At 39.5% G+C, this 15,733-nt stretch overlaps 1 long non-coding RNA gene across 4 annotated transcripts; it reads right to left on the bottom strand.

Moving 5' to 3' along the window:
* Window positions 1-66: 66 nt before the first annotated feature.
* On the bottom strand, window positions 67-15,591 carry LOC106030411 (uncharacterized). Of its 4 annotated transcripts, none has more exons than XR_010830545.1 (7): window positions 14,576-15,591; window positions 12,890-12,994; window positions 11,869-11,952; window positions 10,984-11,029; window positions 6,339-6,431; window positions 5,721-5,744; window positions 67-4,833 (listed from the first exon to the last, which is right to left on the bottom strand). It is a non-coding gene; the product is annotated as an uncharacterized lncRNA (long non-coding RNA). The 4 variants fall into 4 exon arrangements; XR_010830543.1 differs by having other exon boundaries at window positions 67-4,327; window positions 4,475-4,833; window positions 12,890-15,591; XR_010830544.1 differs by adding an exon at window positions 7,182-7,273 and having other exon boundaries at window positions 12,890-15,591.
* Between the last annotated feature and the right edge of the window lie 142 nt (window positions 15,592-15,733).

A 15,733-nucleotide genomic window follows, 5' to 3' on the forward strand; every position in this document is an offset into this window, starting at 1 on the left:
CTTCCCTTCCCTTCCCTTCCCTTCCCTTCCCTTCCCTTCCCTTCCCTTCCCTTCCCTTCCCTTCCCTTCCCTTCCCTTCCCCCTTAAAGCATCTAGGACCTGGAGTAATTCCTGAGCTCTGTGTGGCATCAGAAATAAATCACTTAGTCTGTGATAAGGACTCACAACTTGGCTTCATATGGGTCATTGTCTTTTTTGTCCCCAGTGTGCCTACAACCCTCTGCCCAGGGCTCCATTTCACACACAATAACCTCACACTTTCCCCACTCTTTTTTCCCAGGTCTTTCTTTTCTTCCTTCCAGAAAAAAAGTAGTACATGTGCTGAGCATTGCCTGAAGGCTGATCAGCTGTGCAGTGGTGATCAAATGTGACAGAGCTTTCTGCTGTCTCGCCCCTGGTGAGATCATTATCTAAGTGTTCTTAATGATCTAAGTGTTATTATCTAAGTGTTATTATCTAATTATCTGACTGTTCTTAATATCTAATCATTATCTTTCTTCTACTGTCTTCTACTGTCTTACTTCTACTGAGTTGCCAATTTTCAGACAACATGTTGAATGTTGCCGCCTTTGAGAAGTTTATCCATCCATATTATTTGGTTTAATTAGGCCAGTGGTTTCCAAAGTTACTGGGGAAAGGACATCGGGAAAGAGAAGGGCTAAGTGGTTTAAAGATGCATAGATACCAAACCAACATAGCCACAAAAGTGATGGAAAAAAGAGATCATCAGTTCACATCCACAAAAATCCGGAATCGAGAGTCTTTACTATCCAGAGCCCTTAAGCACAGTAAAGAATTAATAAGAGCAGCACAATGCAACTCTCATGAGAGTCCCTTTATAAATTTCAAGGGGATCAGGCTAGACTTACAGGGCAGTTCTCAGTTAACAGAAGATCATCAGATGATCACTCTCACGCAGGGTGACCCCGAGCAGTCTTCTCATGGGCATAATTTCTGCATCACCGTAATTATTCTACCTTGAAGGTAGCATTAGCTTTAGTTACCACAAATTCGCACATAAAGGGAAACACTTAGTGATTGAACTCTTTTTCTGAGTGACAAATACGTGTCCTCTTGCCATGTCTTTCAAAAAAAAAAGTTTGAGCTACATGATGACTTAGGAGAAAAATCATTTACGTCTACTTTTCAAATGCGAGAGACAAGCCCTAAAGGGAAAGTCAACATAAGAAATGGGAAAGATAACAATTAACTGCTACCAATGTCAAGGTGACTAATAACCTAGGCAAAGAGGCTTGGTACTTAAGGACATCTAAAGCTTTCAAAGCAGAAAATCTAAATCTAAAGCAAGAGGGCCACTGTGCGCTAGCCCTGTAAGAGGGACACTGGATTAAAGTGACAATATCCTTTCATAGCAACCATCACCAAGGACATCGGTTATAAAAAACGTGATGTGAAAATGTGAACAGACAGATACACTGCTAAAAATGAAGCAGAACCGGCTTGTTTTCCATCTGTAACGTTGACAAATGAAACGTTGAACTATTTGGTGAAAAAGATCAGTAACAACCGATGTCTCATTTCCAGTCACTTTCTACAACTCTCAGGAATATTCTGCACCAAACTTACCATGCTATATGCTAGCACTAATGCTTTGCCTGATGAATTATCAGTAAGCAAAAGCAATCAACTGATTTTTCTTTCTACTCACTAACATCAGGACAATATGGAAGATAGTATGTTTTGCATGCGTACGTAATACATCCATAGAAAATGCAGGAGCTGCAAATACAGGAGCAGCCCAAGCATCTATTTACAACAGCGTTTCTGACGGTGATCAGTACCAGATGCTGCAGAGGAAATTTCCACAGAATCCACAAGGTAAGCAGCCATGGACGACCTGACCTATAACAACAGTTTCTTCCTAACTTTGCCATTTAGCTGGCATACGCCCTGAAAGTTGGCATCTCACAGCCTTTCCAAATTCACTCTGCCCTTAATAATATGCATTCTGTTTAGCGAACCCCCTCTTTTTCTTTCTGTAGCCCTTCTGCAAGCTTCCCCCACTAGCAGGGTTTTAGCATTCTGTGTGCCAAGGGGTCAGGGGCCAGCTCAGACACCACGTAACAACCTTTGCTCAGGCTGCTGAATAAGCAGCTATGAGTCTGTACAGAGGCAAGAAGAATAAAAATTCCAGGCAGAGCTAGAACTGTTGAGACAGGACCGTAAGTAGCTCAAGAGCAAAAACACCGGCATGGAAAGCTGTAAAATCCTTAGTTAATAAAAGAGAAGGAGGCTCATCAGCCCAGTCAGAAATTACAGGGTCAAGTGACCAGTTGTGAGTGTTGGGGCTGGTGGCAGGCTGGTGGCAGCCTGCCCTTCCCCTCGTGACCATTGCCTGGCTGGGGAGCAAAGACACTCAGTGCCGTATCTGGAGCAGTGAGTTTATTAATCCTTAACCAAAGAGGCCATTAAATACAAGCTATTTTTTGTGTGAGTCAATAGGCACTTGCTTGGTACTTGTAAATTGTGCATATCCTGCTTGTAGAATATCAGGCATGGCTACCTATGCCCCACCCCCCCAAAACAAAACAAAACAAAACAAAAAATCAAATTAAGGACCTTAAGAATTGAAGAATTAATGTACACTTGTTCCTGAAATCTAATGGACTCTTAATCTCAATAATTCTTTGAACAATCCAATCCATGGATTACGTGTTGCGTAAAACATTGGACGTTGTATAAATTGAGACTGACTGCACATTTCTGAGTCTGTGCTGCAGATTCCACTTTGAAGCAAATCTTTTTCAACATGTTGTTTTTATAATACTATTTTTCAACCTCTGCAAAATCAGCCAATTCCTACCACCAGATGTACTCATACTGCAGTGATTCAACCCTTGGCATTTTTAGCAGATTCACCACAGGTCATTAGCTGCACCATGTATGTGCAGTTTATTGAGTAGATAGCCCACAACTTTGTCTAGGTTGTTTTTACAAGCATTTTTGTTCAGTTACACTGGACAAAGCAGTCAGATGGATAATATTTCATGAGATCATATTTTGCAGTAATAAAAATGAAGATTTCTGAAACATAATACTGTTGTTAACTACTTTCACTCACCTAATTTAGCTATCTAAAGGTTGTGTCTAATTTAAGCTATTTGATTTGGCTGCCTCAGTGGTTACTGCAGAGAGAGATCTCAGAGACCCAAAGATCTCCAATGTATTTTTCATACTTACATTATCACGAGATGAATCACATAGTATTTTAGAGATGTAGGACTCGAGCTTAATATTTCTACTCAAAACCAAATAAAAAGAACAGGTGTTTGTCTTTTGCAGTGTTATGATTAAAACTGGATGAAGTTTCACTGAATTTGGTGAATGTGTCTTTTGCGTGACTGCTCAGCTCAACATAGTTCAGATTCTTTTCTGGAGGTGGACAGGGAGCTGAATTTCAGTAGGCAACATCACCAAAAACCCAGAGCACAAGTCCACAGGTGAGGGCGGTCAAATGCTGAACTTTACAGGGGGGGAGATATCACTGGGAGATGATCATATGTATCATCATATCTAAACATTTAAGGTGCCTATGTACAGAGAAGTCACATACCATGAAGACAACGAAAGTCAAGCCGAAAAAAGGAAAAAGGATGAGACCTGGGAGTTGTCAGGATGAGTGCTGGGACTTCAAGAAAACAAGCTGTTTCATGCTGGCTTATTCTGACTGTCTTTAAAATGGGATGTGGTCTTTGTAAATTATCAGGATTTAACTTAACTGCCCCATCAGTTTCCCTCTGAACTAAAGAATTTGCAAGACAACCTGCATAAAATAATACTTTTCTTTTTTTTTTGACCAGAAGACTGGTCAGGAGAGGGCTGTCTTGGGGAATGATTTTATTAAGATATAAAGAAAGTTGGTGAAAAAATGTGAAGGGCATCCTTTATCTCTTCCTTATTTATCCAGACTAAATAAATGCATCACTTAGCCATAAATCACAACAAAATATAACACATGTCCGTACAGGGAGCTGTTATTGTTTTCTTCCAGTCCCACAGCACCCTCTATTAACTCTTAATTTACCATTCTCCCATTTCCTTTAAACATGCACGTGCCCTGCTCCCTTTCTTTAACAAAGTGAGCATAACTGAAAAACTCCTTCAGCCCTTCCGGATGCTCCAGCACAACTTCGCTAGCTCTGCTTTGTCTCCTTTTCACAACCAACTACAGTGAAACCACAGAAGAGAAGCTGTTCTCCTTTTGCCACCTTTTTTTCTAAATCTTCGGTTAGCAGATGCTGCCAAGGCCAGAAAACTCCTTTGCAGATCCTCTGTCCCCTACATGGGAAGCAGTCAAGTCGATCAGCTGCAAAGAAACCAGACTGCATTTTGTGCACGTCTTCCATTTTACGCAATCCCCTCAAGGAATGGAGGTTTTGTAGTAACAGTCAAGGGGATTTGCTCCAGCCACTCACATAGGAAGCCCAAAATCACTCCCACAGACATACGATACCTGTATTTGTGCCTCCTTTATTTACTGTGTGTAATGAGTGCTTTCAGCTCCCAAATTTCTGGCTTGTGGCGTTGGTGGAGCTTCCTGAACAGATTCCTTTAGCCATCTTTTAGCCCTGCTGCAGTTTAGCACTAATGAAGGCTGTGCCCAGTACCAGTCCTTTCTGATGTGTAGTACTCAGTGTTGTCAAAACTTCTTTTACACAAGTATCTGTGCTATCAGTTTTTTCACATATGAACACAATTACTCAAATTCAAAGTGAAAATAACAGATGGAATGGAAAAAAAAAGTTAAAAATCAAAATCTTGACAGATTGATATATGATCGCAGTGTTTGAAGTGATCCAAGACTTCTAATATCTAAAGAAAAAAGGAAAGGACCAGTCCACAAAGCAAGGATGTCCACATAAATGACAGTATTAAATATTTTAAAGGCAAGATCACACAGTGTGGCTGGCTGGATCAGACTGTTATCTCCACACAGAAAGAAGAACAAGATAATCATGATAAGCAATATATATGAGTTCCCTCTGTTCACTTTCCCATTTGAAAACTGGCCATATGAGTGCTTACTCTTTGCAAAAGGCAGATCAGATTATCTCAACCCAGAAATTCCAGTGATTTAACATCAAATGAGAACCATTACAAGCCATTTTAAGGAATGAACCATTTCAATAAATTGTTATTGCATCAAACTGGTAGTTTAAAATGCTCTTTGCTACTTTTCAGCTCTTAATACTTTTCAGCAATTTATAAGTTTTTCATAATATACTTCCTGCATCATAAGTAATCAAAACCAGTTTAAGAATAACTTAATCAAATTGGTAAGTTTGTTGAAATTGGGATTTTATTGCCAGAAGCAAGAGTCAATGTAAAATATATATATATATTATTATTATTATTATTATTTTAACATTCCATATTTTCCTTCTGTCTTTTGACACTGAAAACAAACTTTCCCAGTTGACTTGAACCTTTCCATCCAAATTAAGCTTACTGACACTGTCTTCCTAATCCTACTTCTTGCAGAATAACACCTTCATTTTAATCTATCATATAGAAGCAACTTATTGATTTATTTCTTTACAGACATGCCACAGCCTACCCTAACTTCTTTAAACTATTTCTAGTGTACTGTTACTGATTGTGTTTAGTGGGTAGTGTCCAAATGATGAGCAAAAATACAGCCCCATTGTGGCTGGCACTCTGCAAACACAAGAAAGCTACCAAGGAGGTTTGATGTTTACCTGAAGTTGTCAAGTATCAGTAACCTAGGAATGAAAACAAGCAGCACAAAATTAGTGTGATTGCAGGATAAAATGACAAAGTTCTAAGTCTAAAGTAGCCAGCAAAAATAATCTTTTCAGTTTTCTGCACCTGAAATTCCAGTATTATCAATCCTCTTTATGCCACAGCCTCTCCCCACAGAACACAGAGGTGCAGTATTTCCTTTATTCTCTTTTTAAAAGACTTACTATTGCCATTGGCTGTAAAAGCCAGACAGATGAAATGCTTCGTCATACCTCTCTTAATTAAGCTAGTGAGAACATTGAATAGAGCCATTTTTTCATTTTCTGCTGCCACTCTACCATAAAAATGCACTCCCTACTCTCCCAGTCACCTTTTAAAAAATCATATAATGAGATATATTGGGCTCTTTGTCATTGCCATTTGGCTAGTACATTCTGCTTTTATTCTTCTTTCAGGGGGGCAGAGATATTCAGTATAACATTGTTAAGGTTGTCTATTTAAGTCTTTTCCTCAAGAACATTTTACTGATTTTTAAAAAGATTTTGTTTAAGGAGTTTAATATATCTTTCCTTTTATTACTGAAATGTACTGCAGCAAATTTATAAAAGACAAACCTGTAAGTAAATTAGTTGTCCCAACTGTTCAGTCTAGCCAGACCCATACTGGCACTTACTGAGCTTCATCAGCCTTTCGAGGGGGAGGGCAGCCTAAAAATAAGTCAGTAATAAAAACAAAACTTCAGTACACTCCAGGAGCATCTGGGTGTGGAACAGAGATGGAAAAAAATACAAAACCCTTATTTTATCGCTGGACCCACATGGGACAGACACCTCATGTAATGGATGCCATGTCAGAAGGAAGGTGGTTAGTATAGTGCTGAGGCCTCAAAAATACAACTGGGGCTCCAAGAACAGGTTCTTGCAATTTTCTAAGAATTTATTTTTCAAGGTGAATTTCTCAGTAGTGCACAATATGATCTGGGTGCTCTGTTCCTGTGCTCATATGAAAAGTTAAGAAGTGCAATGTGTCCCCAAGATAAGAAGTGCAAGTGCAACGTAGTGCTAAGAGGTATGTTTGGAATTTGAATGTGGTGGTACCCTAGCGTACAAAACTTCACACTTCCAAGACAAAGAAATTTCATCTATAGACTAACAAAGATTAGTCTAATAAGACCTGGGTCTGTTCAGCCTTGAGAAGAAGAGACTGAGAGGGGATCTTATTAATGTTTACAAACACCTGAAGTGTGGGGACACAGAGGGATTTGGCCAACCTCTTTTCAGTGGTTTGTGGGGACAGGACAAGGTGGTAATGGCCACAAAATGGAGCACAGAAATTTCCGCACCAACATGCAAAAGAACTTCTTCACAGTAAGGGTGACGGAGCGCTGGAACAGGCTGCTCAGGGAGGTTGTGGAGTCTCCTTCCATGGAGATATTCAAGGCCCATCTGGACGCCCACCTGAGGAGCCTGCCCTAGGCAACCTGCTTTGGCAGGGGGGTTGGACCCGATGATCTCTTGAGGTCCCTTCCAACCCCTACAGTTCTGTAATTCTTTAAAAAAAAAAATAACCACGTAGTTATGCCTGGCTAAACACAATATTTTTCTAACCCAACTGGTATCAGAGGAGGGATAGTTTTATCAGCCGGAATTATTTTGACATGTCAGCCAGTGGTGGATTTTCACACATTCGTTCCTTACAGCTCCCACTGAGGGTACGGTCTATTCATTTAGCAGAAGTTCAGAGGCTCATTGTGTCTCTAGGAAGTTAAGCGTGAGCAGTATTCATTTCCACAAAGCCAGCTGCAAAGAAAGTCAATCCCTTTGTTGACAGGTGCCACAGAAACCCTACTCCTGTAAGACAACCCGCAGCACTGTACCAGGTTACCGCATCTCTCAGTAAAAAGCCAGGCAGTAATTTTCTTCCATTTTCAGTGACATTTTAGTTGACATAAATTTTATCAATGTATATTTTGCATTGAAATGTAAGTTATAAAACTGACTCCCACAAGCATTTGGTGAAAATACTTGCGAGTTTTCCTGAAATTTGTAGTAAACTGGCAATGCACATGAACATCTGAAACGAACACCGAGGTAAGACCTCTCACCCAGTCTTAGCTGTAACCAGCCACACCGTATAAATAATCAATGCATGAATGTGAAAGAGAACACAGGAGAAGTCAGTCCTCAATCTGATACTCAGGAGTAACTTACGGTGTCATGGGTTTCAGGCTGTTTTTTCCTCCACTGTGATTTATTGCACAGATATTTCCAAAAGCACTAAAATCTGCTTACAGACCACAAACTTTCTTCATCATTCTACTTTATGAATTACTGTGATTATTTTCCTGAAACCAGACTTACCACAAAACTGACTTCAGTATCTGCCTAATCTTACATACGAAATGGTTGAGAGTTAGACAGAAAGTAACCCTTCCAGGTCAGGATTTACAGCAACCAGCACAGTGAGATGACCGACCCAGGTAATAACAGACGTCCAAGAAGTGTGCCTAAACATTTTCTCCTCTGTGGTCCTATTTTGGTGGTTTCAGACACCTAAACTAATTGCCATTTCAAAGTGTCTTCTTTTATTCGGGCTTCAAAAAAACAGCTTTCTTTGGAAGATGGTCTTCCACATAAAGGTTTAATTTTTGAGCACTCGCCCAGGCCCTGGGAATCCCTGGGCCATATTGCAACTGCACCTAAATCTCATAACTACATCCGCATGAGTTCTTAATATCCCCTTTTGAATATCCATGACCAAGAATGGGCTGGGAAAGGAGCAGACAAAAAAGCCTGCGTCCAAGGTCAGCGAAACAAGAACAGTATGCACCATTTGCCCTAGGAGTCATCATCTGGTGAGCTTCCAACCTCACAAAAAGCATGAGGCAGCATTCTGGCAGTTCTTTACACTTCCTCGCCTGGTGCTAAGTGTTATAATTTGGAAAACTGAAATCTAGTTCACATTCCTCTTCTGCTTGGTTGAACTCAAATCTTTTATGCCTACAGCATGCCCCTCCAGCACGCATCGTTAAGTTACTTGGTCAGAGAGGGAAGGTTTGACCGAATGACATTTTTTTCTCAGTTAATACATTCCCACACAAATTATTCATTTATGAAAATTCATTTTTGATGAAACACATACACCAACTTTAACATGCATAAATTTCCCTCCAAACTCAACATGTTGTGTAATCACAAAGGTTGCCCAAGAACAGTCAGTTCCACCTAAACACAAAAAATCCTCGGAAATCTACAGTTACTTGATGGCAAATGTACAAGAAAAAAAAAAACACGTTACGTAAAGGGCACAAAAGAGAGGTCAGCTGGGATCCAGGATGTAGTAATCAACTTTTTCACCAAGTAAAATATTTGTTGCTCTTTTCAGCAGTTCTTTGAAACAAGCCTATAGCATTTTAAGGTTTCAGATACAGTATGTTGAAAACAATTGAAATAACTATGTAGGCATAGAAAGAATCGTAACTACTCTCAAGACTGTATATTTATATTTCATGCCATTTCTATTATAATATATTTGAACATAATTTTGTTTTAATATCTCACTCCTGCCCAGAGAATAGGCAAATCTTAGCCATTCTTGGTTAAAATACTAAATAAAATCTCAGAAAACAAGTTGTTATGCTATGTTATTTTTATAGTACAATTAATGACTTTAAACATTTTTGTATTTTTCAGTTCTTATAATTTGTAGTTCTAGTCCCAAACAATTTAGTTTAATAAAAATACATATATATAAAAATCCTAAACTTGGAGCACATGGGTAATAATTCTGATGAAATTAACGTTTGCATTTTTCAGACATGCTTTCTAATATAATTGTAATATTATTCAAAATACAAAGTTTAGATTAATATGGAATTTTCTATTTAATTTGAAATGCTGTCATCACTCGCCTTTATTTCATTTGAACTTAATTAGGTATTCACAACAAATTTTGGTTGAGATGAGAAAAAAAGATTCACCTGATAGTCAATGTCTCAAGAAATGTGTAGAATTAAAGAGGTTCAAAGGACCTACTAAGATAACACTTGTTCTATTCATATATTTTCTTCTAACATGTCATTGATGAAAAACATATTATTTCTATTGCTGGTAAACACAAATTGTTTGGCTGTGTGAGTCTGAAAAAAAAATCTGACTTTTTTTGTATGGATCCACAGAAAAAACAAGGACTACATTATGCTGCGATTCCATTGGTGGCTATTTCAGTAGTGGATAGATCCAGTCTGCAGCAGAATCACAGACTCACAGGATGGTTTGGGCTGGAAGGGACCTTTAAAGATCACCTAGCCCAACACCCCCACCATAAGTGGGGACATATTTTACTAGATTAGGTTGCTCAAAGCCTCTTCCAACCCGACTTCTAAATACTTCCAGTGATGGAGCATCTACAGCTTCTTCGGGCAACCCGTTCCAGTTTCTCACCACATTTATCATAAAAAAAATCTTCCTTATCTCCAGTCTAAATCTATCCTCCTTCAACTCAAAGCCCTAACCCCTGTCTTGTCACTACAGGCTCTGCCAAAAAGTATTTCTCTTTCTTTCGTCTGAGCCCCCTTGAGGTATTGAAAAGATGCAAGGAGGTCTCAAGTAAAAACACTTGGCACTCATTTGTATGTACACTTAATCAAATACAAGGTTTCATTTCATTTGCAGCAGACATATTCAGTTTAGGCCAGTAAATATGAATTAAAGTAAAATTATATAAATTTCATATCAAGTTGGCCTATAATCCTTGCACCAGTTGTCCCAGAAATTCTGCCTGAGAGTTTTCTGAGTGCTCTAATGGAAAATATCCCATTTCACTCTGTAGAGTGTCCTTTTTAGCATCTTCATTTTTATTTAACAGTCTCCTTTGTGTTTATGAAAAGAAAAGGGCTCTAAGTGGAATTCAGTATTTTTAAACATATTTTTTAAATTTTTGTAAATATACATACAAAAGTATCTAAAAAACAATCTAAACTCAGTCCTGAAAGACTTCAGCAAACAACTTCCTGGAGTTCCCATTACTAAAACCGTTACACAACTGCAATTCCTTTGGCTTAGCCATGGGAAAAAGTAAATCCACGTTTCTGTAAGATTGTAAATAGAGTATTTTTGTCTCTGCCGAAAGTGTCCTATTGGAAAACATTCCCGTCTATAAAACTGGATGATAGGACACCTTTATCTCAAAACATTATGAAGTTTAATTCATAACTAGAGATGGAATACCTGATTAGATACCAGCCGCCCACAAACCTACCCGTAGCTGGTCACAGCATCAGGAGTATCTCACAGGTCTCCTGTAACTGTAAATATTAGAAGGGTAACATATTAATAATTTTTACTTCCATTTTGTTCTGCTAAAAGAACTGTACGTCTATACAACTAAATAAAGCTAATAATATAAAATACCTTCAGATCTGCACTAATCTCAAAAAATATACATCCATAATCTCATAGTTACAGAGTTCAGCAGTCACTCTTCCATAGGACTTGAGTACAAAACAGATGGCATTTCACAGTAGAAACAAGATGAGATATCATGTCACCAAATTTGTAACATATGGTAAATATATACACTCTTCCTGACTGTGGTAGATCATAGCAACTTTTTCCTCAAATACTTGGTTGTGTTGGATAGCAGTAGTGAAATATTTCAAAGATTTATTCAGATGGTGATTATCTGCATGTTGATTTCAAAAAAGTTTGCATACATATGACTCGTAGACAAAGCTGAATTTTTCTGCTTGTGCTAATGTGACAACTGTGAATTACTCCAGTCCTTGAAAATTTTCTCATGTAATAAAACTCTGGCAACCTGGCAAGAGCATTACAAGCCTAGCTACAGGGATCTGCATGTGTAATTTCTTTTTTCTAACCTTCTCCATGCAAGTTTCAAATGCTATTGCACTGGTAAGTACATCTTCCTGACTGCCAAGATCAGGCCATAAAAGAGACAAAAGGTCACACAAGCCATTTCTCAAATCCAGGATTTTTTACGGAGCCTTCAGGGACTCAAAGGAGAACTCAGAAAAAAAAAAATTGGAAGCAACTAAATGTTGACAAATGACAAAGTTTCTACGAAGAAAAGCATCCTACCACCTCTGTAAAACCCTTAATTACCTGTGAGAACTGCCTCACCTACCCGCACGTTGCTACGTTCCGGTGACTGCAGCCCTTGGTGTTGGTCTGTCGCTAGGAAGGTCTCACACTTCACAGGAACATTTTCCTATAAATTCAGGAGGATTAAAATACAGCACTACAGAAAGTCTGAATAACACAAGTGAACTGACAAATGACAGTGACTAACAAGAAAAAATCTTTACAGCTCAGGACTCTGGGTAGGTTTCTCTTAATTAACTGTACTTATTTTCATAACAAGCTCTCAGGACTAGAGCAATGGAAGTGTCTGCTTTCCCCTGACCTTCTTAGCCCTCTGACTTTATCCTGTTGAATAGCAAGCTAATTTCCCCACAGAAATGATTGCTGCCAATATTTCAAATGACTTCTATTAGACATTTCACAGAGTTAAAAGACTAGTTAATTGGATTTTATTTTTAGTTTCCCAGGATCATTATCACCTTCCTCTCATTTTTGTTCTACTTGCTTAATTCTCCCCAGAAATGCTGTCAAAATGTTTCTTCACAAAATACACAAAAGCTAAAAAATGCATTTTCACAAGATATTTCAGTCAACATTTGCATACGTGCTGTAAGGTATTGTCTATGTATGGAATTATTATTGTCTATGTATGGATGTACACAGACAGCAGTTTTCCAGGTTACTTGGAATCCAGCTCCACTGATTTCCAGGCCAGCTGTGAGTCTTCAGTATATCTCAGCAGTAAATACAAATCAGAAAGATGTTTAGTTTGTTTTTTTATTCCCATACGATTTCTACCTCTAGTGCTCCTCCTTTTGCTACCTGGACATTGAATTTTTTAGTTGGAGATCCATCATTTATGAAAGATTGATAGCAGTATTCAGAGCCCGCTTTTCCATGGGAATATGGTTAATGCCATAACAAATATTTAATTTCAAGCTCTTTATTGCTAATTCTGACTCAGCCTCTTCCTCCTTTGCTATCTATGCCTTCATATCTCTGTTGTTTGTCAACTGTTTAGTAAACATTTTCCATGCTACTGGGAAATATTTTCAAATTATTACCCTATTAAGGAATGTCTTAATTTCCTTCTTGTTTAGTGGCAAATCCTTCTTCCTCAGACAGCCATTACATTTCATTCCCTAAATACATGCTTACAGGAACAAGAGCTGAAAAGAGAAGCAAGTCCTTTAGCGCAAACTGCTAATAGTGATCTATCAGAAACTCTGGATATATGCAACTTTAAACACTTCCAGCATTTTCTTCAGGCAAATTAACTTCCAGATGAAGTAAGCTAGAGAAAATATTCAAACTACATGACTGTTCAATGCAAATAACTGAATTAACTAACATTTAGTGTTTCGATCCTGATGTTGTCCCCATTTATTTCCACTTTTTCTCTTCTTCACATACAGCACACAGATCAAGCATTTTTATTTTTATCAGGCTTTGATGTTAACAGAAATTAGAAATAGACATAGAAAATAGAAATAGAAATAGACAATGTATTTATAAATTTTGCCTTCTCATCATATGACACGCTGCCTGCAGCCGATAATTCAGCTGCACATCTGATTGTACTGCCTTCAGCAACTTGTTTTGTTTAACCTATTTACAGTCCAGTAACTAAGCATAGAAACGATTGCCTTTAGCATGAAAAATGTTTTCAGCACTGTGGACATCTCAACACTCATTAACTTCCACTCATATATCATGTTTGGTTTTGATGGGCATATTTAATATTTACATAACAATGCGTTAATACCTGCAGTTTTTAAAAAAGGATGTTTAGAATTACAAAAAATGCCATAAAAAATGATGAAACACATCTAAATTGATCTGATCTTGTTGATTAGTGGAAATATACTCATCACATTAACAAAAATATAATGCTTAAAGTACAGCTTGCGTTACATTTTCACAGAAAACAAGTTATATCAAGTTGCTGTGTGTTGTTTTTTCAGGAGTGCATTGGCTGGAATGCATACATTCTGTTGGAAAAACAGCACACAGCAGATGCATTGAACTGGCTCACTAAGAGATTTCAAAACATAGTTGTAATGACAGAGATATAAGCAACTAAAGACTCTCATGGGACTCCCAAGGATTCTTAGTGAAAGATTATTTAACATTTTTATTGTGAATCCAGGCAGTGACAGTCATGTAAACCTTGCTATTAACAAACAGATGACTTTATTAAAGGATGGCATTATTTTTTTGTTGTAGATTGATCTGATGTGCCTTGCAAACAAAATAATTTCATTGTAGCTAAGTACAACATAATACATCTGGAAAAAATGTTTATGGGTTATATGCTCATGTAAAAACTGCCTTGGAAAGCAGTAATCACAGGAGGACGTGGAGAAAACTGTCTGAAGAGGTGACCTTGGTGAAAGGGTATGGCAACGTGACCTTTCGGAGGTCTGTAAAGGGGAATACAAGGTAGAAGGTAGGAAGCTGTCTTAACCTAATGTGGCATAGCTGTGTACCACATATTACTTTAGTATTAGGCATGCAACAGATTTCTCTAAGAGTTAACGGGAGGGTTCTCCGATTCAAGGCCTTTTGGCACACAAAAGCTCTGGCATCAGACAAGACTCTGAGACTAGCAGCCTGGACCCGCATGAACAAAACAAAAGCATAAATTTCACAAAAAAGTACAAGGCATACAACTTAGCTGTTCTGAAGTGCAGCTGCAAAATGTGCTAACCCAAAAGGTATGTACTCAAGCATACGCAACATCAACTCACTCTAGAACGAAGATGTAGCCTCGGGAAGGGATAAAGAGACCTCAGTTGTGCAAGGAGCTTTTAAACTGGTAATACCTGAGTGTTATTTGGAAATACTTGAAAAGTGGAGGTGCTGACTGGGCATTGAGAGCAGCCTCTGCAGTCAACACAATGGGCTTTGCAGTACAAAAAAAAAAGGATTTTAGGTCAGGGAACTTCAGCAGTCTAGCTGAAACAACGGAACATTTTCAGATCTTAAGACTATCAGGTAAATAATTCTGCTAAAGCATATTGTATTTATTTATATAATGTTTTGAAAACAAGAATTCAACATACAGTCAGTTACAAAATGAGTTTATCTTATGCTTACTAGCACGTTTCCCCACTTTATTTCCAACTAAGCTCAATTCATGTCTGAATTACAGGCACTGGGCTTGGTGAATATACCAAATATTAAAGAAATGGCCACTACCAAAATATAAACAAGGTGTTAGGCAGAAATTCTTCCCTCAGAGGGTTGTGAGGCACTGGCACAGGTTGCCCAGAGAAGCTGTGGATGCCCCATCCCTGGAAGTGCTCAAGGCCAGGCTGGATGGGGCTTTGGGCAACCTGGTCTGGTGGGAGGTGTCCCTGCCCATGGCAGCGAGGTGGAATTAGGTGGTCTTTAAGGTCCCCTCCAATCCAAGCCATTCCCCAGTCCCCAGGTCTCACACATTTGGCCAAAATTCTGGGTGATACCCAGCGCACCACTCACAGGAGCGCCAGCTGCCTCCCATGAGGACTACCCAAAACTCTGAAAGCCTGAGGGAGGCCGGTGATGTCCAAGGACATCTTATGCACAGAGGCGAAGCAGAGAGGGGACGGAAACTGGGGAGCCCCGCGGGTCCCCCTCAGCCTTCTCCTCAGGGCCCCCCTGGCTCCCCACCCTGCCGGTCGCGCCCCAGCCTCGGCGGCGGGCGGCCAGCGGGGCCGTGCCCCGACCCCAAACCCCAGCGAGGGGGCTGCAGCCCCGACCCCAAAGCCGGGTGAAGGACCTCCAGCCCCGACCCCACACCCCGGCGAAGGGTCTCCAGCCCCTGCCGGGCGCCGGGGGAGCGGAGGAGGCGGCAGCAGCGGGCGGGCACCTCCCTGAGCGGCCCCCGCGGCCCTGACGGCGTTTCCGGGCGGGGGAGCGGGGAT

The sequence above is a fragment of the Anser cygnoides genome, chromosome 3 (assembly GCF_040182565.1).
Source record: "Anser cygnoides isolate HZ-2024a breed goose chromosome 3, Taihu_goose_T2T_genome, whole genome shotgun sequence".
Classification (NCBI taxonomy): Eukaryota; Metazoa; Chordata; class Aves; order Anseriformes; family Anatidae; genus Anser; species Anser cygnoides.